Here is a 22381-nt window from a genome sequence, read left to right as displayed (position 1 = left end):
GGGTTCGAGCGGTCAAAGAAATGACAAACACTCCCAGAACGAACAGGTAAGAGGATGACAAGTGCTGCACCGGGAGCCTCGCTCTGTCCTCTCGCAGAACCCCTCCATCAACAATGCTCAATTGACTCTAAATAAGGGAGGGAAAACGAGCTGAGTAAATCTTTACTTGCTCTGGGAAGGACGGAGAACGAGAGAGAACACTACGAGGTCAATCCAATCAATCGATAGCAGTGATGGGTTGAGGGAATTGACAGAGGGACGTTTTCCCGCAAGCAAGTCGGGCTGATTATACAACAATCAATTTTTCATTACTGTAACAATTGGCAGCGCTGACCGAAAACGTGCAATTGTGGGAACGCAAATCCAATACTATAGGTTCGATGACTTGTTAGAGATCCGACTATTAGCTAAGGTACACACAAAGCTCTCATGAGATCTCCAATCAGATGTGGACAAATAGACTCTAATTCTTATCTTAGATACTGCTACTTTAGTTTCGAACCTAATATCGATACTCTGAGTAAGAGTTTCTTTGTGTGTACAAGGGAAGCGGAGAGCTTTTCTGTTCATTGCTCTCTAGGAACCCCCCCTTCTCCTTCACACCGCCCAAGTCTGGTTAGTACCTGCTGAGCGTGAACGGGAATGTGTGGGCCGACTTAATCAAAATCACTCGCAAGGAATTTAAATACTTTAAATTAAGAAGCTGTGACGCTCTTTTCTCCCGGTCTCTCCAGTCCAGCCACCTGGTGCGTTGCGTCTGCTGATTATGGAGAAACGTGTAGGAGGAGGTGCCGGAGAAAAGCCGAACACATCAAGTGTTGAGCCTCCAACTGCGCTAGGAAGGAATGAAATGAAAAAGGACAACACAACCTCACGTTGTCTTTATTTTTGTGTCTTTATTTTGGCACCTGCCGCATGCTAGCTCAAAGCAATGGCTCCCTCAATAGGGGAAGGTTGTGTTCAAGGGGTGCACTCTTTTGTTATTGCCATTCCCATCTATTCCTCTGAGGCGGCAAAACCTTCGCGCACCTGATATGTGCGCTCTAGACCCTCAAGTGCACTGTGAAACGACAGCTAAGGGTGGTTATGCGGCATCATTTAGGGATGTGCTTGAATGTAGGCAGATTGTTAAGCCAGGATGGAGCTGTCAGGAGATAAGTGTGTTTGCTTGCTAAATATGTGATGCTAGTCCTTCGTTTCCATCTGTTTGGTTATGAAGAGGAAGGGGGGGGGGGGGGGGGAGTACTGTGAAAAATGAAGAGGGTAAGAGAGAGCAAAAGAAGCAGGTTTTTGGAAAACCTGGTAAAAAAAAAAAAACCTGAAGGCTGTCATTCCAGTACAGCCCAAGCTGTTCGGCTTTCGTCAGGCGTGCCCAGCAAGACACAGCCCGCTCCATATGGCTTGCTCGGATCTGCCATCTCTAGGGAAGAACTGCCTGCGTACGTGCGTGTTGGGAAGAACGAGAGAATAAATGATTGTGTTTCACTTTGAAATGCTCATGTTTGTGCAGAATATCAAGCCGAGTGTCGTTAACGCTGCCCAGTTCCGTCGAAAATAGAAGCAGACGTCTTTTCCAAAATGTATTTCCTCCGCTTTGTTGAGTTTCCAGAGCGCTTTAGAAACGATATGGAGTCCAGGAAAACTTTCCACAGCATACCTTGCTAAGGGAGATGCTTTCTCCCAAACCTAGCAACCTTGAGCGTATTCCCATGGTGAAAACGTGAGTTCCAGACAGACAAACCAAAGCGAACAAAGGTCTTGTGTTTTTATAACAACAACAACAGCAACCCCGCAGCAGACATGGATGTTCAAAACTAAAAAATGAAAAGTTTATGCTTATAAAAAGTAGGCCATATCTGTAGACAAATAAAGAAATAATTAAACAAACATGTTTGTGTATGTCCTATACACACACAAACAAAAACATTAACATTCTTAATGCAAGGGTAGTATTAATGTATTAATATTAGGATTATTAATGCTTTTTATATTTAACACACGCACGCACATATACATTAGGGCTGTGAAACAATTAATCGCATCCAAAATAAAAGTTTGTGTTTACATAATAAATGTGTGTGCACTGTGTATAATTATTTTGTATATATAAATATACACACACATGCATGTATATATTTCAGAAATATGTGCATGTATATACTGTATCTATATTTATACATAATTTATATTATATTATATATAATATAATACATACATGCATGTGTGTGTATATTTATATATACAAAATAATTATAGATGCGATTAATCGTTTCACAGACCTTCATTTATAAAACATAATATATAACCACAGCTTTGTGCATGGAAAACATTGTCTCTTCCTCCCTGATAAAGCAGGGGCAATAAGAATCGTGCGGACGTGTGCGTAGAGCAAGTGTAAATGGTAACAAGGCCCGAGGGGCCAAACAGACAGGCATTGGGGATTATAGAGTGGGATTGAATAAGCTCGTGTATGAAACACACATGAGAGAAACAGCGCGGGGAGCCCTGTTTACCAGAGCAAGCTATTCCCCGGAAGCACACGGGAGGGGGTTGCTTACACACAGGCAGGGAGTACATGTTGGATCTGGATGAAAACAGATTTGGCTGGAGTCACGTAAAGATGATAGACTAGAACAAATACACTCGGAAAACAAAGGTGATGCCCGACGGATCAAATTATGGGTAGCTTTCTGCATGTGCAAGACATTTAGAGGGATGAATGTGAGGCGCCACTACAAGAACGCTAAAGAACATTCACATATTGCACAGCCAATAAACTCAACCTTCCTCTAATTTTACCCAATAAACTGTCACACTACACTGTTAGATCTCCAAAATTAAGTTTTATTTGAGGCTCAATTTGACTTTGATTTGGTCATGCAGCTACTAGAACAGAATTACTGAGGAAATAGGGAGGGAAAAGTTCATAATAGAATACTGCGCATGTAAACTATAGTATGCATACTGTAGAAGCAATATCAGCCACCGTTTTTAACATCTCTTTCTTGACCCATTTCATCAAATTTCAGACACATAATATGGATTTAAAATGCTTTTTTAAGCTTATGTCCCACTTGTTGAAAAAAAAAAAAAATCATTCAACACAACGAGCAAGTGTCAACAATGCAGCGTACAGGAATAACTTCTGTTTCATGCCATTTTAAGAAACTAGTATTCCACTTCGAACATGCTATTTAAAAAATAGTATGTAGTATGCAGTACACAGCTTACAGCACAATTTTTAGTAACTTGTAAGCTAGTATTCCATTTCGAATACGATACACTGTAAATTAAGTTTTCTCAACTTAAATTATCACGTTTTATCGTTAAAAACGTGATAATTTAAGTTGAGAACTTAATTTCTTTAGGTGTTACCAATTGAAGTAATTTTTTAAAGTTGATCCAACTATTCACTTTTTACAGTGTATTTTAAAAAAAGGATGTAGTATGCGGTACACAGTATATGCTATTTTAAAAAAACTAGTATGCAGTATATAGTTTTTACAGCACACATTTTTGGTAAGGAGTAAGCTAGTATTCCCTTTTGAACATGATATTTAAAACAAAATAGGATGTGGGATTCAGGCAGAGGTTTCATGTGTTTCACTTGTATGTTTTACTTGTGATGTGCTTCCTCCCTTTGTTCTTTTCTATTCATGTGTTCTGCATTATTCCTGTAATGCCAACAATGGCAATAAAATAGGACGCAGTATGCAGTGCACAGTATATACAACACAATTTTTAGTAACGAGTAAGCTAGGATTCCATTTCAAACATGCTATTTAAAAAAGTAGTATGTAGTACACAGTATATCAGCACAATTTTTAGTAACTTAAACGCTAGTATTTCATTTCGAACATCCTATTTAAAAAATAGTATGTAGTACACAGTTTATACAGCACAATTTTTAATAACATGAACGCTATCATTTAATTTCAAACATGCTATTTTTAAACAAATCGGATGTAGTATCCAGTACACAGTATATGAGCAAATTTTACTAAAGGGTAAGCTAGTATACAATTTTTAACATGCTATATATGAAGAGTTCAGATGCAAAAGCCTCTAAGTGCCATCTGAAATTTTCTTCTAGAATGATCATTTTTATAAAGCTTGTATATTTAAGTTCAGTAATTTCACTTAAATGGCAATGCAAATTACCTATTAATTGTCATTTGAGTGAAATTACTGAACTTAAATATATAATCTTTATAAAAATGATCATTCTAGAAGAAAATTTCAGATGGCACTTAGAGGCTTTTGCATCTGAACTCTTCATATATAAAAAAAAGGATGTAGTATGCAGTACACAGTATATACAGCACAACTTTTAGTCAGGAGTAAGCAAGTATGCCGTTCTGAACATTGCCAGTGTCTGTGCTGCAACAGTGTGTGCTAAGAGCCAGATTTAGTATGTGTGTGAGAGAAAAGGATGGGGTCAGTATGAGTGGAGTGCAGCCGTTCGCCATCGCTCCCCGTGGAAATGTGAACCAGCTGTGGCATTCTGGGGGCCGATCTGCTGGGGCCGATAACACTGGCCCTTTTGTCCATCTGCCCTGACTTTCTGACATTCTCCCACTCGCTCTCCCTCTCATTCCGCATCCCTCGCTTTCGCTCCAGATTTCTCACTCAACCACCACTCGGCTAGAGAAAACAATCTTCAATCGGTAAGTGGGGGCTCTCGGTCTCACACACGATTGAAAGGCAGTCACAGAGACACAATACGTTATAAGCAAACAAACGGAAGGCATGCGACACAAAAGAGGCCTGATGGGTTGTTGAAGGAAACAGACAAAAGGTGGCGGTTTCACAAAAAAACTATTTTCCATCAAAAACAACAACAACAACAAAACAGCCAGGGAAACATCCAAGAATTGCAAACCCTCTGCAAAGAAAGTCAGTCTAAAAACGACATATTACAAGACATAAATAAGACAAAGATAAGAAATGAAACTAAATTGCTGTTGTAGAAAACTGTGCTAACTACGCTAGAAAACTGCTAAACTGTGGTTGAAAAAAGCTGACCCCGCCTGAGAGTCATTGTATAATTCACATACTCGTTTCTGTGACGAACAGGTCCAAGGTGGTGCTAAGACAGACTAGTGTCAGCCTCACCGAAATGACGAAGCATGAGGCTTTTGTTTACTCTCCACTCTTATTAGCTTGCAGCACAGATAATTGCCGTTGCAGAAGAGGCTTTACGAAAAACCAAAATCCCACATTCCGTGTCAATGCGGAATGTCCATTCGGTCGACATAAACTACCTTTCCTCCCTGCGCTAGGCAGCCCCCTTCCCAGCATTCCACAGCTAAAATAAATAACCAGACTCTGAATGGTATTTTAATGAGAGTGTGGGAGTGGAACTGTTAAGCGCAGCTCTCCGCATGCCAACATCTGAGCCCGGCCTCCCTTTATGCCGCTTACAATTAGTTAGCTAATCAGCAACCACTGTGAGAGAAATATCTTTTCATAAACACAATATGATAGGGACAATCAGGCTAGTTGGAGCAAGCTACAGCAATGACAACAATATGTGCGGGGTGCACTTAGCGGTAGCTACGTACCCTTGGAAGGAGGGTGTAGGCTAACCTTTAAAGAGCAGGTTAATGTATGGAGAGAGGTTTTACAGCCAGGGATGAATTCATTACGGTGACAATCTCAGCTGACTTGCCATTCCAACCTTCTGCCTATAAACCTACGGATGGCATTTTGAAACCCTCAGGTTTTAACCTTAATCTAACCGTCGTCTAAGAGGAGACAGGTGAATATCAATTATGTACTGAGAGGTATCAATGTCAAACCGACGGTCCGAGCTGCATGGGTCCGTTTGGGGCAGTCATGGCCTAATAATGGTTGGAGTCAGACTGGTAACCCGAAGGTGGAAACGATTGAGGTGCCCTTGAGAGAGGCACCCAACCCCCAATCGCTCCCCAGGCTCCACAGCAAATTGTCCGCCCACTGCTCCATGCGTGTGTCCACAGTTTGCAGTGTGTGTGCTCCTAATGTGCTTGGATGGGTTAAATGCAGAGGACAAATACGGAGTATGGGTTACCATACTTGGCCTTCACATGTCACTTTGCTTTTCATTTAAGCTAGCATGTGTTGCTGTAGCGGGGAGTCTTGGTTTGGAAGTTTCACGCTAGCTTAACACAGTTATTTCATCATCGACTCCCTGGGCCTAAAAGATAATCTAAGACTCCTTGCTTGGGATTTTACTGTGGGTTCAAGAAGGTGGCAATGCGGTGGCGGAGATTAGTCTGCATGAGATGTTTCGGGGAGCCTTGCGGTCGAATTTACTAGGATGTTCCCTGACAGCAAGCTTGTTTTAACTAAACGGCCACCGTGTTGAAAGCAATTAAGGCCGCTGTTGAGAGCAGCGTAACAGTTGTTGTACCATGAATGGCAAGTCTCCCGGAAGTTCCATTAAATCCTGAGGTGGGAGTCTGCAGGTTACACACATACAGAATGAAAGGGGGATGGCTGAATCATTCTCTGGAGAAGCGGGAGCCGCCAATAAATCTTTGCCTATGGGAAGTGTCACTGATCCTTCTTCAGTTACTCGAGCGTGATACGCCACTCACGTTTGCATCCATTTGCAAGTCAAGTGGCTCACTTCACATTCAGCACAGACAGGAGCGGCGGATAGAATCTCCCTAGGACTCGAGACAACATTGATTGATAAAAACAATATGAATACATTCGAAACATGGTTGTTTATGAACGGTTACAAGGAAAGGAGACTTACAGGTAAGAACATGCAACCTTGCAAATTAAAGAACGCCTCACTGACGTTCAGCTTTCAACTGCACAGGATACGACCCCTGACAGAACGGTCTAGCCTGATGTGACCCCGGGGCACCACGGGAATTCAAAACAGCTTAACAAACAGGTAGATTGTGCATTCCATAAGGAGAAAGTAGTCACCATATTCTGGGAATTCCCTGGTCGAAGGAATTGGCAGTTTTAGAAGTGGCTAAAATGAAAACAATAGACATGTATTGGCAGATTGAGGGAGAGAAAAAATGAAATGATAGCTTCTTGAAAAACCCAAATTCCTCCTATTCCTTCAGCTCCTGTTTCATCTCCACCCGAGGCGAAGGCTAAAAATAGACGGACTGGGAAAACTCACTTTTAGCCCCGTAACTGTGGAGAACTTGGTCTGACACTGAGCTGATGGGGTGGAAGTAGAAAAAAAAAGAAAAAAAAAAGCCATGGGGACGTGGAGTGGCTGTCAGCTATTCTGGGTAATATTTTCTACAATTCACAGCATATTCATATAGGAGAGAATCTATGGATTTCAGACACAAATTATGTTTCAAATAGAGTTTATGGGAGGGTGCTGAAACTCCGCCCACATGTTCAGACTTGCAGTCTGGTTTCAGTCAAGTGTTCGGTCAAAGGTCGGGTGAGTCGGCGCTCTCCATGGCAACAACAGAAGAAAAAAAATCCATGCCGAAGGGTTGTTTATGTCGCCAACTTGGCAATTGCTCTTTTTAACTGTCCATCATGGGAGTAATCCTGCCATTCCCTGTGACCCACACAACTCTGGAAAGAGAGGGGGTCGCATGACTTCCTGTCTGCCGTTGGATTCTGAAGTTGAAGGGACACATAAGAAGCATGAATGGGGACTTCAAAGCCTCTAAGAAGAGGTGAATGTATTTATAGACAGGGCTGGCGGTAAAGTTGGCAGTAGTGCTGGAGGGGCGTCTAGAATAAAAAGCAGGGTTGCCCTGAAAGAACTCTAGTGCCTGCTGAGAGATAAAAATAACTCGAAGGCAACCGGGCCCCAAACTGATTAATGGCTCCACGGTACAATTGAGCATCTTGTAAACAATGGATCCTGGGCTGTGGCTCAACAAACATGAGCTGGGAATTGCCCTGTTGGGGTACAAGAAGCCAAAACGGTTATGTTTTAGGACAGATACATCCAAGACACCCCGGCAAACAATTTTAATGAGACCAACAAAAGATTGTATACTAACTTTCCAAGGTACCATCAATATGAGACATCATTTCAGATTAACTAATGCGTTTCTGAACTAAACTGAATATTTACAGAGACGATGTAGGGCACACATGTTTTTAACCATCTGGAATTGATTAGAATGTGAAAAATGTTAACATACCAGAATAGAGTCAGATGGTTATAGGGAAGGGGTTGAAAACTTGATTCTTGACGTCAGCCAAAAAGAAAAGTTTTGGAGCAAGTTATCACCTTTGGCTATAATATCACAATGGCAAACAGATGATTTGGTATTTGTGGGGGTAACTGGATGTCTTCTAAAGCCCCTCATGTCAGCTGAGCTATAGCATATATACAGTCTGTCTATAGAGTAACCATATCCGAAGAGGAGACCATGACAGAAATCTATACTGGAGCTGGACAAAACCCTTACACACTCAGTAATACTCACAAACTCCATCTCAGACACTCGTCTAGATGAAATATGCATGAGGCACTTTAGCTATTTCCATGACACACTTGACTACCATGTACCTTGACTTGTCTGTTGAGAAGACAAAAGATTTGTGAACTTTTGCTACTAGTGAAAGGGCAGGACCACTGGAAAAAGGGAACGAAGCATGAAGAATGCCAGAACTGAATCTGCATTTCCCAAACCAGCACCACAGATCAACGTGCCTGGAATAATAACCACGGCTCCAATGACAAAGGTTTGTATTCCTTTATAATAGTCGGATTTAGCACTTTTCAATTTCACATTTACTCCGTCCGCCCCTGATAATCAGCTGAATTTTGTACTTTGGTTCTTAATTTGCAGTAATCCAGACAACATGTCTCTACGTTCTGATGACTTTAAAAGCAAAGTGATTCTGATCACATTCACTGGAAAGAGATTAATATTCAGCTGCCGGGCTTATCCGTACTGTTGCTCATTGCTAACTGAATTTAAGAGGGCAAATGTCAGCCGTCTTTGATATTTATCATCTGGAAACCCGAATGAAGCTCATAACTGCCATTCTGATGGCAGGAAGGAGAAGACGTGAAAAATAAATGAGGTCAATCCTTCAAAATTAGCCAGGCACATTAAATAAAATGTAAAACTATAACTGACTGGATTATGAGGTGCATTTCAAATAAAAACTAAATAAATAGCATTATATACAAATAACATTAAAAGAACCCTAACTATTCACAGTTTTTTTTTGTTACGAGGTGAATTAATTTACAAATACACATATTGAGTTGTTACTCTGACTTTTATGCTTCATGTTTTCAATCAGAAACATTGCATTTAAATGCAAACTGCAACAAAAATCAGAGCAAAAAATGGCTTAATACTAATCTCACAAAAAGAGAACACATACTTAGGTCTTTAAATCAGGAAAAGTCACTGACTATAAATAAAAATACAAGCATGAAACCATGCAGCACCAAAGAATTTTGCACCTGGCTTTATCATATGTTCAGATCTATCTACCGAAAATATATGCAAAATCGTGCATATTCAATGAGATAATGCCTAATTTGCATAATTAAACACACAAATTTCTAAAACTTGTAATACATTTTTTTTATATACTTGTGTAAGTAATCAACTGAGGAAGTTTCATGGTGATATCTATTATTTTAAAATTTTACCCTATTCACCTGTAGTGTCTCGCCTTAACTGCAAACTGCAACAAAAAATAATAATAATAAAATAATAATCTCACAAAAAGAGAACACATACTTAGGTCTTTAAATCAGGAAAATTCACTGACTATAAAAACAAATTCAAGCATGAAACCATGCGTGTACCACAAGCATGTCTGTGTTTAAAGCAGCACCCTTCTCTTATCTTTGAAAAAATCCACCACTTCTAGGACAAAGCAATCCATTGATGATAACTACTTTCATGCCTTTTAAATGAGCATCCTTTGTGTCACCGTAATCGAATTTCACTTCTGTTACTATTTTCCAGCTTGAACGGCATCCAAGAAGCAGGAGGAAACCTCACGACGGGTTGTGAAAGATCCGACCGCACCAAGCTGGAATCCGAAGGCAAAATAAAGAAAAACAAGCCGGAGAGAGTGGAAGAAAATCAATAGCCCTCCTAGAGCAGCTCCACTAGACGCACAATTATTACCGTTATGCTGGATGTTTTTAGTGAACACATACACTAGGAGGATTTCGCTTCAGAATAAATAAATAAAACATCACTAGAAGGCACAATTTCAAGTGCAAAACAATAGGGCCAAGGACATAACCCAGTGGGACACCTGTACTAATCATAAATTAGTTTAATAGCAGTCTTGGGAAGTTACACAATTCCTACCATGATAATAGATAGTTTAGCTCTAGACTTTTATAAATAGCACATTTTTCTGGCTAGTTTGACTTTTTCCAGCTGCGCACAACGATCCCCAAATTTTCACTTTGCCCACACAGATGTTTAGGAAGTCACCATGCTGCTTCTCAAAGTTGTTGGAACTTTCCGGCGGGAAGATTCAGATGTCCCGCATGGAGCTTATCACAACATGGCAACGGACATCAAACGCCGTTCTCAGATGGGAAGAAATGGTAACACGAAAGACGCCAAACAACACGAAGCATACTTGGGATGCTTCCTTATTTGGAATCTGAAAGAGCGCCGCAAACCTTTGGCTAACAAAGATGTTGTTCCCTAGACACTTAGACGTTAACAATATTAGCTTGGGCAAATTACAAGCATGCCACCATCTGAGTTATCAAAGCCCCGTGTTTGGGTCATAAGACACCCTGATCTTGTTGTTTTGGTGAAGCTAACATTTTTAGCAAGGAAAATACCAACCTAGCTGAAGTGAAATGAAAATGAATTGCAGGGACACACAATTTGAGGCGATTGCTAATACGTGTGTCTAGGCTCTAGTGGAGTGCTGGGATTCATTAAACTGGCATGTACATGTCAACGGACGCCAAACGACACCATCCGTATACCATTGAGACAACACTATCAGGCTCTTTTGGCTTAAAGGATTAGTTCACTTCAGAATTAAAATTTCCTGATAATTTACTCTCCCCCACATCATCTGAGGTGTTCATGTCTTTCTTTCTTCAGTCGTAAAGAAATTAAGGTTTTTGAGGAAAACGTTCCAGGATGTTTCTCCATATAGTGTCTTCAATGGGGTCCAACGGGTTGAAGGTCCAAATGTGAGTTTCAGTGCAGCTTCAAAGTCTCGACACGATCCAGCCGAGGAATAAGAGTCTTATCTAGACAAACCATCGGACATTTTATAACAAAAATAAACATTTATATACTTTTAACCACAAATTGCACATTACGTAATCACGTTAAAGGTCACGAGTGACGTAGGCGGAAAATGTAGAGCGATAAACTCCATCTCACTTTCTCCTCCAATTTCAAAATCGTCCGACATCGTTGTTTCACCTTTGGCCGTTTGACTTAGTCTTTGCACGTTCGCTTTGTAAACACTAGATCTGTTCTTTCTCCTACGTCCCGCTTGACCTTTCAACCTGATTATGTAATGTGTGTCGCATCACAGCCAGTGCAAGACGAGCATTTGTGGTTAAAAAGTATATAAATGTTTATTTTTTTTTATAAAGTGTCCGCTGGTTTGTCTAGATAAGACTCTTATTCCTCGGCTGGATCGTGTCGAGACTTTGAAGCTGCACTGAAACTCACATTTGGACCTTCAACCCGTTGGACCCCATTGAAGTCACTATATGGAGAAACATCCTGGAACGTTTTCCTCAAAAACCTTCATTTCTTTTCCACTGAAGAAAGAAAGACATGAACACCTCAGATGACGTGGGGGAGAGTAAATTATCAGGAAATTTTAATTCTGAAGTGAACTAATCCTTTAAGCCACTGCTAGAAACGTCTCTGAACACATAGCAACAGCTAATTGACCACATTAGCAACCGTAAAGCGCCTGTAAAAATCTAGTTCGGATGTGCCCTTTCGTATTCTGTGGCCACTTTTAGTCTTAATGCACTGAGATTTCTATTTCTATTTCCACTCATTATCTTTTTCTGCATTTCCTTTTCTTCTTTTCGGCGGATATGAGTGCATCACATACACTCACACGCTCGCCTCCTCATTCCACACCGACCGGAGCTCCCCGCCAGCACACACGCTGTTGCCTTCAGCGACACACGCACACGCATGAACAACAACAACACACACACACACATTCAACACACACACACACGCACAGGCATGAACAACAACAACCACACACACACACACACACGAATCCCAACAGATCATTTCATCATCTTGTAGTCTACACACAGCATTAGGTCATTTGGACTCTCTTTCATGTCATCGTAACACACCTCTCACGAATCAGCCCTAAATGATCATGACGCACACACTGCCGTTCAGATTAATAACAAGATTTTTTATGTTTTTAAAAGAAGTCGCCTATGCTCAACAAGGCTGCATTTATTGGTTTAATAAATACAACAAAAAACAGTAATATTGTGTAATATTTAGGGCTGTCAAACGATTAATCGCATCAAAATAAAAGTTTGTTTTTAAATAATATATGTGTGTATATTATTTTCTATATATAAATACACACACATGCATGTATATATTTAAGAAATATTTGCATGTATATACTGTGTATATATATTTATATTATATATAATTTATATTATATAAAAATATTTTATATATAAATAACACATTTTTCTTAAATATATATATGCATGTGTGTGTATTTATATATAGAAAATAATTATACTCCACACACACACATATATTATGTAAACACAAACTTTTATTTTGGATGCGATTAATCGCGATTAATCGTTTGACAGCCCTAATAATATTATGACAATTTAAATGAATTTTCTTTTATGAATAGAAAGTTCTATTTCATTTAATTGAAATATAATATTTTGTCACATTATACATGTCTTCACTGTAACTTCTGATCAATTTAATGCATCCTCGCTGAATAAAAGTATTGATTTATTCCCCCCCCCCCCCCAGACCGCAATCAACTTTTGAACATAAATAATGTTACAAAAGATTCAATTTCAGATAAATACTGTTCTTCCAAACTTTCTATTCATCAAAGAATCCTGAAAAGAATTATACATATTATCAGAAATGTTTCTTGAGCATCAAATCCTCATATTAGAGTGATTTCTGAAGGGTCATGTGACTCTGAAGACTGGAGTAATGATGCTGAACATTCAGCTTTGATCACAGGAATAAATTACACTTTCAAGTATAATATAAATTGGGCTCTCATTACATTTTAAAGGCACAAATCTCACGTTTCTTCGGAGCAGCAACTATTAGATACAACTGCGACATCATGGAAGTGACATCATTTGGAGGCTTTTAAATCAATGACATCCTGAGAACAACATTTTCCGAACGATTTCCTGTTGAAAAATAAAATAAAGTGCCTTTTTAAAAAGGTAGAACCCTATTTGGTGGAAAGTGTCTGCTGAGCCTTTGTATTGATTCATCCGGGCATTGACTTTATTTAGGAAAAACTGCAGGCCGGCTTTAATTAGGAGGTGACAGAATATCGGCGCCCGTCGCTGGCGCTCTGATAATTGAGTGTGACTCGGCGTAGGGTGGATTCAGCTTCATCCCGAGCCGCTCGGATGAATGTGGCGCTGGACATCGCCGGAGGACACAAATAGATAAATGTACCGTATACAGCCATTGTTCACTGGTCACACTGTAATAAGCCGGACGCCCATGGGAGAGTGGATCTATTCCTCTGCCACTACACATATATCACCCACTAGCACACACTACCACTACACACTCCACTGTGAGCTGCAGCGTTTACACGCACAATAGACACGCGGCCAGAGCTAAAGACAAACGTAATGACGCTACCTTTTAAGACGCCTCATTTGGGCCGGATCACAGGACTGAGTCTCATGCAGAACTGGCAGTGAATCTCAGGAGTCACTGCAATGTGGCCGGTGTTATCGTGCACACACTGAATGCGGAAAACTACCAACAATAGGTGCTCATTAAATCATTCAAACTGGACAATTACGTTTAAGTGTGTATTTTCAAGTAATATGTAAAAAAAAAAAAAAAAAAAAACATTTTTTTTTAAATTTTTAGCAAAATGTATTTTATTTTATAAAAAAAAAAATTATATATATTTTCTTAGAAAGTATATATATTAAATATATATATATTTATATTTATATGTATGTATGTGTGTATATATATATATATATATATATATACACAAACAGAAAAAAATTATTTCACTGAATTTGCTAAAATGTTTTATATAATCTAAGACGGTGGATGTAGCAAATTAAATGTTGATAATAAATACGCTAAATACCGAAAACTACCAAAAAAAAAACAACAGCTCATTGTTAAATCATTCAGACCGATTTTATATTAACATTTTCATTACATTCATTTTAATATTTTGAAAAAATAAGTATTATTAAAAATGAAAAAGTAATTAATAATAAGTATTATAATATTTATATTTGTGAAACCATTTATTTAACCATTTTTTTAAAGTTTAATTGCTTATAATTTCTTATATAATAAGATTCTTATATAATAAGAAGGTCTGAAGGGGTTGTTTGTTCACCTTAGAGTGTATACACTCTAAGGGGAACAAACAACCCCTTCAGACCTTCTTTCACTGACCCTTTGTTAAAAAAAGAAACATTAAATGCACAATAGCAGATGATGTGAAGGAAGCACTGGTTATAGACACGAGTCCTGATCAGAATCGGTCACTTCTGAGGTTCAGACGCCGTCTCAGAGGTTTTGTGACGGAGCTCAAGCAGAAACGCAGGCCTTCAGAAGCCGAGCGTCTGGTTCTGACCTCTGAAACGCAGCGAGATTAAGCCCACGGTGAATCTACGGAGCACGAGATTATTAATACACGGCTTCCGCATACACACACCTCCTCCTCCACACGAGCAGCCGAGTCTCTCCTCACCCCTGAACTGCGGGAGCGCAGACACAAAGCCAGGAGACGCTCTGATGTTGAGCTCATGCATCTCATCGAGAGCTGCCAACACTCCCACTCCTGTGTGCGTGTGTGTGTGTGTGTGTGTGTGCACGTTTGGCACGGACGGGGAAATCGATACGCTCTTTTTCGGGTGCCTGCGAACGCTCCTTGGACGCGAATGCATGCTGATTTTACAGGGTTCATCGCTGATTTTGCTTGTCTTGTGTTTAAAACTCCTGTCAGGAGACATTGCAGTCATCATTAACAGGGAAAAACAGGAATCTGGAATCTGAAATCCTGGAACTGACTGACTTTTTTAATCATATACACGTGGTACAAACTAAATCCAAGGTATTTATTATATTTATTTATTAAACATGAGAACAAACAATTAAACACAAACATTTTTTTAAAGCCATTTTAAAAAGTTCATTAACTGACTGATTATTTTAATACCACATACACATGGTAAATCCAAGGTAATTAGTATATTTAATATACTTATTGGTTTATTTATTAAAGATAAGAACAAAAATAAAGGCATAAAATATGAAACAAACAAAATCATTAAAAAAATTATTAAATACATTTATTTGAAAACGATAAAAAAAAATTATTATGTTTTTATCTTGTTTTCTTATCATATACAGAGTGCTAATTCCAAGGTAATTATTATACTTACTTATTTATTAAAGATAAGGACAAACAATCATATATATACATTCTTGCACACATATATATATATATATTAGGGCTGTCAAACGATTAATCGTGATTAATCACATCCAAAATAAAAGTTTGTGTTTACATAATTTATGTGTGTGTGTACAGTGTATAATTATTTTCTATATATAAATACACACACATGCATATATATATTTAAGAAAATGTGTTATTTATATATAAAATATTTATATATAATATAAATTATATATAATATAAATATATATACACAGTATATACATGCAAATATTTCTTAAATATATACATGCATGTGTGTGTATTTATATATAGAAAATAATTATACACCGTACACACACATGTATTATATAAAAACAAACTTTTATTTTGGATGCGATTAATCGCGATTAATCATTTGACAGCCCTAATATATATATATATATATATACACATACACAAGTTTATGTTACGATTAATCACGATATCTACACAAAAAAGTGATGGTCTCTCCACAATAACCATGAATCTAATGCGCAACAATCACAACCAATCAGAAGCTGTTTAATGTTTTATGCATAGCAGGATTTGGGACCAATGAGATTCCAGAGTGGGCGGAGCTACACAACAGAAAGCCACAGGAACAGAATCCAAGTGAAGATGCATGAACTGAAATATGAAAACTCCTGTCTACATCGATTGAGAACCTCTTACAAAAGCCGCAAAAACAACAGTCTGTGATCTGTTTTATTCACACAAGTAATATTCTTATCAGATGGCTCAATTCTTTTGCACTTAATAAGGTAAAATCCATGATACGTCTGCCTATGAGCAGCACGAATCCTTTCAAAACATCTAGTAATTGAATCATGGGGCCCGACACACACGCACACACACACACACACAAAAACATGTTTGCTTGACCTTCGGATCTCCAGCTGAATAAATTTAGTTTGATTTTTCTCAGATCTTTCTCCCGCTTTCATGCTTTTTAAGATTCAGATATCTGCAGAGATAAACAAAGAGAAAGATGGCCATCCATCACTTTCAAAGCCTGTCGCGCTAAACTCAAACAAGGCTGCCCTCTGCTACGAATTACTAGCACGTCTCTCTCTGACGACTATTTAGAAGAACAAGAGCACAGTGATTTACAATGTGCAGGCCCTCTTAGCGTATTAGCTGTGCTTGAAGGGACGCGGACGCTATTGGAGAGTTTGTGCAGTGCGCATATTTCATGCACACTTATTAAAAGGTAAAAAGGCAGATGAAAAGCCACACAAAAATGGCATTAGCAATGCCGATTAGCGACTTTTGTAAAGTGACACATTAGCAAGTTAAAAGTAAACTTTCAAGCTAAATGTGCAAACGAGTTTATAATAAAACTGAGACTATTGGAGTACATTTTATGATGTCTTTCTACTTCAAAAAATCCTGTTTTCACAAACGGAGATGGAAAAAAAAAACAAGATGGAAGGAAAGATTTACGGATTTCAATGTTTTGCGAAGGAACGCAAACGTTTTTGCGAGGGAACACAAAAGCATTGAAATATATATTTTTTCTAAATTGCATGATTAATTCAACATGTAACTTGCAGTTTCTTTGTAATTCTTTGTGAAATTTGCATGCAATTTTCAAGTGAAAATTCTTTTACACCATTTTTTTTTTTTCAGTGTAGCGGAAAATTGTTCGGGAAACTCAATTTTGTTGTCTTTAAGTACCGGCACTTTATCTAAATGCTAAGGTTATTGTCTTCGAGAATGGAAATGTTTTTCCTTTGCGTTTTTCATGTACAGACGGCAACGTTTTTGTCAAACATATCCGCAAAAATGCCTAAAAACGCTGCATTATGCAGCCAGGCCAGTAGATGGCGATGTCACTTTGTAAAGAAACTACAAGCCTATAGACTGAACACGTAATACATTGACAAATTCACGCTTTCGTAGTTTACAAAGACTATAACGCTATCGTTTTCGAAAAACGTGCACTTTGAAAACCGCTCAAAAGTTCGCATTTCCAGGCCCCAAAAAAGCAGTTAAACGGACAGCCAAAGTTTTCTGATTTTAGTCGTGCAAACAATTTTCCCATTATACCCAAAGCGAGAGACGTGTCCGAGTGGAGGAGCCGTTCTAATACCGCATTCATGTTTTATCCCATGCATCTCCTCTCGTTGGTTTAGTCGACTGTAATCCGCCCGCGCAGGCTACACCCTTCTGTTTGTCGACATTATCGCCTCCCCAATCACACGCTGAATAGGCAGGGGGAAGATAACGTGCAATTCATCTCCTCATTCATTCATTCACGCTGTCTGTGATTCAACCCCTTCCCCTCCTGCTCCATCCCGTCCCCAATGGGCAGATAAAACGTCCATGTAAGAGCTGCAGCCATTGCCGAAACAAGGTCAGAATACAGAGGATGTAATGGAGCTAATAAAAGGAGATCGCAAGGTGATATTAGTCTCGGTAATCTCGGCGGCGGGATTTCATTCCCTTCAAATCCCCACTTACGTGACAAAACATCGAGTATGGCTTCATGCCTCATTTATGAGCAAAATGGGAGAATACGAAAACTTCAAAACGCAAAGGAGGCCTCTAGGAAAACAAACAAATAAGATGACCGCCTCCGTCCTGGCACAAAGTAATCTGGGCTCGCAATATTGGCAGGTTGTTGTTTTTCCCCCCGCCAGAGGCAGTATTACTTTTAAAATGGATTACTTGTGCATACAGTACAATAAACACAAGTTGATCTCAATTTATCTAACTTTCCAATTATGTCCTCAATGGCAGGGGCTAAAAAGCAGAAAAGCAGCACAAAAAAACATGTTGTCGGCCAGAGGTGATGCATCATATCCGAACACAAACCAATTCAATCAGCATCTTCAGGTGGCATCTCAATGCTGCAATTAAATCAGAGATAATGATGTTATCAGCCCGAGGACAGTCGGCGTCCTGGAGGCCTTGTATTTACACGTCAAAATGTCATATCGCATGAGGGCAGGGTCGGGGGATGTTCTGCACATAGCAAATCATCTTTCCCTCTCGCTTGAAGAGACAGAGAGAGTGAACTCCTTCGCACTCGCTCTAGCTCTTTTACGCCCCGCTGACGCAGAATCCATCGCATCCCTGACTCAGTCGTGTAGAACGCGTCCTCGTTCACTCGAAGAACACAGCACAGCTATAATTACAGAGTGCCATAACCGAAATGCCATGCAGGAGTGATCAATGGTTTTTTTTTACTACCTTTAACTCTTTGTGCTTAAAACAAAACCTGAAATCATATTCAGTAGGACAGCAATAGGGAAAATGTGCTTAATTGTCATTACAATGATGCCACAAAACCTAAAAAAATAAGCTTTTGTTTATGCAATTTTTCCATTCAGTTTTTTTTGGTGAATGCAACTTTGTGAGATTTTTCCATTGAAAGTGTTTGAATTTAAATGGATGCAAATGGAAAAACGGTACTTGAGTGATATCACTCACGCTAATTCAGCACTGACTTGAACAAAAAGAGATGTGATTTTTATTGAAAAACAGATCCGCGTTTCAGGAACGTAATGAGTTTCCAACAGAGCTTAATCACATGTTGACATTTGTGCTAGTTAGAGGCTATAGCGCTCCCTGTTTCTCTGCTGTCAAACCATTTTGTCATTCCTAATTAAGGGAGCATGGCTTGCATTGACAGGCAGGTATTTACTCGTGTTTAACCCCATCTACACTTGACTGACTGTTTCATAACTACAAGGCCCCTCTGTCCACACACATACAAATGCTGCTCCGGCTCCCAGAGGCCCATGTTTTCATGCTTGCATTACAAACAATTACACACATCCATCAGCCCTCAAACATTCCCACCCCCACCAGCGTATCTTGTCCTTCCCTCCTCCTCCTCCTCCATCCCCGTTCTCCACCGTCAGCTGGGAATCTACCCCCGATCCTAACAGATGTCCCCTGATTTGGGTGAAATGACAACAAAAGGCCAGGCTCTGAAAGCCATGGCTTTCCCATCTTGCCCCGAGCTTTCTGCTCTCATACAAAGGCCAGCGGATTAGCAGCTTTTAGCACATGAAAAAGCCCCTCATCCTGAAAACTGTCCCCTTAACTGGGCCCTGAAGTTTCTATAGGGTCACTATAAACCCCTTCAGCTCTACTTGGTCCCAAACAAATCCTGCCGAACCAACACTCTGTCTTTGCCCCGGCAAATTCAATCACCCCAGGCCTCAACAAGCAAGGCCCCTGATAACAATTTTAAACTAGCACATATCCCTAAACTAGAAGCATTTCATTTGGCAAATGGGACATTCAAGAGGACTCTACTTTGCATTCACAGTCTTTATTGTTCTGGCTCCCCTTAATGACTTTGTTGTTCATTTGGAGTCGCCCTACAGAAAGGTCACACGCACTCCAAGCCTATCAAATAAGGATCCAACCCTTCAATCTGGTTCACTGGGGTCTGTAAACTATCAAGCCAAAGTGGAGAATAAGCAGACCAATCACAGATGGCATCTTGACCTCCAGCCATGGATAACAGGGTGGGGACCGTCTCCACAACCCTCGTAGGGGTCATAACTCAGATTGAAGCAAAGGTGGGGCGTGTTAATGACAGATCTGCATTGTCTAAACTCCCCCGGGGATGGGCGAGATGCCCATCAACCTGGAGTGCCAGCTGGCCATCATACTTAAAGAGCAGAAAGCAGAAAAATCATGATGGCGGGGACAACAAGTGCCCTCAATGAATCAGCTAAACATATCGAGGCCGGTGGGAGGGGTAGAGGTTGGGTGGCGGGTATGTAATGCCCTCCTACTGTAATGAACGCATTATCACAGTGGCATCAGAGCTAGCGGAGCATATCATTGGTTTGAAATCCAGTCTTGCGGTGAGGGGTTTAAGCTTAGGCCTTGCTAGGGTTCGTGGGGAGAAGGTAGTAGCTCTTGGCTTTATCAGCACCGCTGCAGTACTGAGTGCCCAGAGACCGGACGATCAGTCCTGCAGCGTCACGTAGGCAACTGGCCAACCGTGAGATGAAATTAAACTTTGGGGCGAGATGGATCAATCCCGTCAGCAGGGGTGGGTTGCTTGGCGTCTTATCTTGGATTCGCCGTTAACCTGTTGGACTGAATGGGCAACATAGGCCAGAGAGTTAATATAATTTACCAGTAGAGGCCATTCCTCATTTTCAACAAGGCCTGTCACGGACAATATTGCGATTTTCTCTAGGAACACGTCTGAACAAGTGCTGGATAATTCCACCAGACTGACCGCTTGTCCCTCAGGTCGTGGAGGAAAGCTGCAAAACCTAGCAGAACGAGGAGGCCACGGCTCCTTCTGCCCGGCCGCGCGTGTGGACGCAAGCTACGGACACATTAAGACCAGAAGAGCTCATTTCAAAGACACGGCCCTCGCTCTTTTATAACCACCAGACAAATTGCACCCACCGTGAGCTGAAGAGCACCGATTTAGCACTCGGGACAAATTAAGAGGAATAAACACAATTAGCTGGCAGAGCTTAGGCGAACATCTCTCCTCCCCTCCCTTTTCTGCTGATAATGTGAGGAGCTGCAGCACAGCTGCCATTACCGCCACCACTGCATCTGCCATTCAAAACCCAAGCTGATAATTGCACTGCTCTCACTGATACACAAACTCGCCTAATTTTATCTTCGACTACGATCACATTGGCACACAAGGGCTACAATAACCACAGTGAGAGGGAGCTTTTTGTATAATTGTGTTTTTGATATTTCTACCACTCCATTAGCATTTCCTGCACTATGGCGCCAATGAATACAAGGCTGTGTGCAACTCTGTTCTATCAAACGACCATTTATGTATTTTAGGAAGTGATATAAGACACCTTACAAGGTCTCTAATGCAAAAAAATGAAAGAGAGATGCTGCTCATTTGAAGCACGACACACACTTTATATTTAGCATCATTAGCTACTCTGGCTCATGTAAACAAGAGGCTATCTCTGTAATGCACGCAAATGCAAGAGTGCTGCCCTTTTCTTTTCTCTAAAGTCAGGAGAATATTTATTTTGGCATAGCGTGTCCAGAATCTCTCTGAGGCGTTGTCCTTTGATCCCTATTTAAAATTGGGGAAAAGGTTACCGCGATAAGAGTAGGAAAACACACACCCACGAAAAAAAAGACGACACCAGAAGGAATAACTTTGCAGAAATGAATTTCAAAACCTTGGGGAAGACACCTTACAAAAGACATTTCACCAGAACTCATATCCACAGCTCAATTCAATTAACTTTTCGTCCAAAGGTGACACAGAGCGCACACGGGAAATCAAAGTTAGTTCGCCAAACGAAGTTTTTACATCCTCTGAAAAATGTCTTCATTCTGACACAACCAGTCTTCATTGTTTTCTTGTGCGTTATTGTTTAGCCACAAAAGAAAAATGAGCCAAACTACAGGTCTATAGACCGCGGTCACGGCTAACGGCTTCTGTTTGCTTGCATTCCTACGCATTTGTCTTAACATCTCTCAAGATCTGACAGTGATCAGCGGTGATAAATTGTCCAATTATAGTGACATTTAGAATCTACAACATCCTTGCGAGTTTGCAAGTTGCAGCAAAGAACAAAGCCAGATTTTGACTGTGAAAACAAACACCTTTTTTGCCATTAATGCTCAAAACTAAGCTGGTACACATTTCATGAAAGGATCGACGAAGGCCGTCCTTTTCGAGGAGTTCCTAGAGTAGATCTTTGCCATCAAAGTTACAGGATGAGACATCAACAAAGTCTGAATATAAATTTCTTTTAGATCAAAGCAAACTGTTAAG

At 40.0% G+C, this 22381-nt stretch overlaps 1 protein-coding gene across 42 annotated transcripts in view; it reads right to left on the bottom strand.

Moving 5' to 3' along the window:
* The window catches only part of ptprsa (protein tyrosine phosphatase receptor type Sa), a 212707-nt gene that overhangs the window by 133271 nt on the left and 57055 nt on the right, over positions 1-22381 (bottom strand). The window lies entirely within an intron of this gene.

The sequence above is a fragment of the Squalius cephalus genome, assembly GCF_949319135.1.
Source record: "Squalius cephalus genome assembly, chromosome: 13".
Lineage (NCBI taxonomy): Eukaryota > Metazoa > Chordata > Actinopteri > Cypriniformes > Leuciscidae > Squalius > Squalius cephalus.
Note: the sequence above shows the minus strand (reverse complement) of the source record. Positions and strands in the feature narration are given on the sequence as shown.